The following is a 3,341-nucleotide window of genomic DNA, read 5'->3' on the forward strand; positions in this document are numbered from 1 at the left end:
AGGGCATCGGAATTCGAGTTCCACCATACTGATATAGTTACTTGTTGCTCTCATTTTCTGCTTGTTCAATTCAACGCTTTAAAACATGGCTGTTCAAGTGGATGGCAATGCATTTTCTTGGGATTCCACTCATTTGAAATTTTGAATATGCATAATTGTTGCGATACTAAAATGAGCCGGTTCGTAGTACTGCGTTTGATGCGAAGGCACCAGCAATTGCCAAGTGGTTCCAGAGATTTTAAGTTGCAACGCGTGGCAGCATGATCGAAAATATCACTTACCAAAGTCATGCACAGAAGCCAAAGGGGTGTGACGGGGCAGCGCCCGGTGTCTAGCTAGACTGCCGGAGTCCGGCCATATACTGCCGGCCCGCCGGCGCCGCAGTAGCCTCACAAAGCCGCCAGAAGAGAGGCCGAGAGAGCATGGCCGCGACCTGTGTGAAACAAAAGTTGCTGACGCGTCATGCGTGGGCCACCCAAATGATAAACCGCATTGTGCGAAGCCAACTAATATCGTGGGTCACGCGTCACGCTTCCACGGTGAAGGAGCCCAAGTTCCTGGCGAAGCACCTCTCGCCGTGGCCACTGCCACTCCCCGATGGCGGCCCCGACACTCTCGTCATCCAGCCGCGGCGAAGGGTCGGCTACACCCACCTGACCCTCGTCGCCACTGACCCGGTCCAACGCCTCGGCGTCAACCTCCTCGTCAACCACAAATTCTACAACAAGGGCCCCAAGCCTCCGAACCCTGATGAGGTTCGCGACGGTAGCGCCCCTGCAGATCCTGATCAGCCGGCGGGCGGCGGGGCCGTCTCGTCGGAACAAGCGGCGGAGGGGGATGTGGAAGCTGCTGCACGGGCTCCGGACCTGCTTGTGCAAGACTACGTAGCCTTCTTTGAGCAAATCGTGCCCATGCTTGGCATTTCCTTTGTTGCTTTGCACGACCGGCTACTGCTCGGCCGCAACCGGAGCTACTACTTCATATGCGACCTGGCCGCCAACTGCTGGCTCTCGCTACCTCCTCCCACCATCCCGATGATCCGCGACACGGCGTCCGGCCTCCAGTACCACCTCGATGAGGTAAGCAGGGAGCTCTCCTTCAAAGTAGTGCTCCTCATCCCCATCAAGCGCCACCGCGTGCATGTGGAGACGTTCGCCTCCAAAATCTGCACGTGGAACGTGACGGAAGTCGGCGCGCAGGGCGGGGCGTGCTGCTTCGGCGACATCTCCCCGAGGATCTACGTCGGCAATAGCTTCTACTTGCAGAGACGGTTCCGCTCCCGCCTCATCCGCTAGGACCTCATTAGCAGCCGTGCCTCGGTGATGCCTGAGCCCCCGGAGGCAGAGAGATCCAGCAGGCGCGTGGGGCAGTCCATGGGGTCGACCGGCGGGCGGCTCCGGCTGTGTGCGTTCGACGTCGTCCGCGACGAGAAGATGAATAGGCCCCATGAGCTCGAGGGTCTCCACGGAGTGTGGGTGATGTACATCGCTGCGGCGCCGTGGGAGCGTGCGCACAAGGCGGTGGTGTACGGTCACGAGATCACCGCGGATTTCGCCGGCGCGCGCAGCGATTTCATCGTCGTCAAGAGGAACAACCTGCTTCTGCGCTATGACCTCGAGAGCGGCATCAAGGAGCAGCTCGCGAAGCTCTATGGAGATGATCGCAGGCTCGGCGCGCTCTACTGTCGCTTCGATGCCTTTCTTTTTTTCAGGTTCGTTTGATTACTCATTATTGTGCTGTTAAATTCATGAGGTTCCTATTACTAATGTGATCAAGTTCCGATCCATCAAATTGTTGTGCTGCCATGTTCGTTCTAGCAATGTCCTCTTATCATAATTTCTGCAAGATTGACTACTGATTAGTATAGTAGTAATATACCATAGTTCTTGCCTCTATTCAGTACTTCCTGAGATTTCTTCTAGTACAGTACAATGTCATAAATAATTCTCGCCTCTTATCGTAGATTAATCAGTTCAACTATGCTGCTTAACTGGATTTTGCACATACACTAGTCGGATCAGTGAGCCCAAGTTCATGATAGGTGCTGTGTATGGCTTGAAAGTGATTTAAAACCATAATGTTGGGAACCGAGGTGACCCTAATATCCACTACACCTAAGACACACCAACTCACTCTAGAGCCGGTTAGCTTTTTCAATTTCTAGTTACCTAGTGTATAAGGTTCTTTCGATGGCAGAGCCGCTTTCTGGCTTCAGGGTGACAGAGCCTACCAACAGATGAAGCTGACTTCCGGGAGGCAGAGTCTTCCTACGATGAAGCCCAGACCCTTTGTGATCGCAGGTGGCAGAGCCAACCTATAGATCACAACTTATACACTAAGTACTTAGAGACTGGGAGACTAACATTCTACAAGAAAACTCAAACCTTTATTCACAACTCAACTTAATACAACACGAGATGACAAACACTCTTTATGTGGCTATCCTACCATGACATCATTACACTACATGACAACCTTGTCATCTCCTACTTGAGACCTCTTATGCCATGGTATAGCAAGGGGGAGGGGGACACCCCTATTTATAGGACTCCATGGTATGGTGTTGTCATATGTCCACCTTCTACACTCTTTTACATTTTTAGAGTTTTCTCTATCTTTATCATATCATACAAATATTTTTCCTCTAGAGAATTCTACACTTCACCATGAAACATGATAATTATTACTGATACTTGCTCTCCACTCTTCTAGAACCTTTTTTCTTTGGCATGATCTTATCCTCATGCATTGCAATGCACAGTTAGTTTCTGTGATTTCCACAATTTTCTAGAATGTTCCAAGTATGCATTGCATATTTCAACACATAATTTCTTGGATATCTATAACTCTTATATAGTTCATCCCCACTAAAGCTTATTAATTTTGATTTCTCTACAACCATATTGAGCCACATCATCTCAATTAGTGTTGTTCGTTGGATCTCAGCAACTAGCATCATATCTACCGTTCATGTTGAAGAGACATAATTTACTACTAGCCACTATATAGTTCATCCCCACTAAAGCTTATTAATTTTGATTTCTCTACAACCATATTGAGCCACATCATCTCAATTATTGTTGTTCGTTGGATCTCAGCAACTAGCATCATATCTACCGTTCATGTTGAAGAGACATAATTTACTACTAGCCACTACCACTTAACATTAACTCTTTTGGAAACAGCCTCCACCACGTCATCAATTTGCAAGAAGCTAATTGGACAATACTATTAGCAATAAGTCTGTTAAAAACTGCCTGCACCATGCGATCTCATTCACCTGGACAACTATACAGACTAGTTGAATACCCCGCGCGTTGTTGCGGGATTTTAGGGCAAAA

The sequence above is a fragment of the Panicum virgatum genome, chromosome 5N, assembly GCF_016808335.1.
Source record: "Panicum virgatum strain AP13 chromosome 5N, P.virgatum_v5, whole genome shotgun sequence".
Classification (NCBI taxonomy): Eukaryota; Viridiplantae; Streptophyta; class Magnoliopsida; order Poales; family Poaceae; genus Panicum; species Panicum virgatum.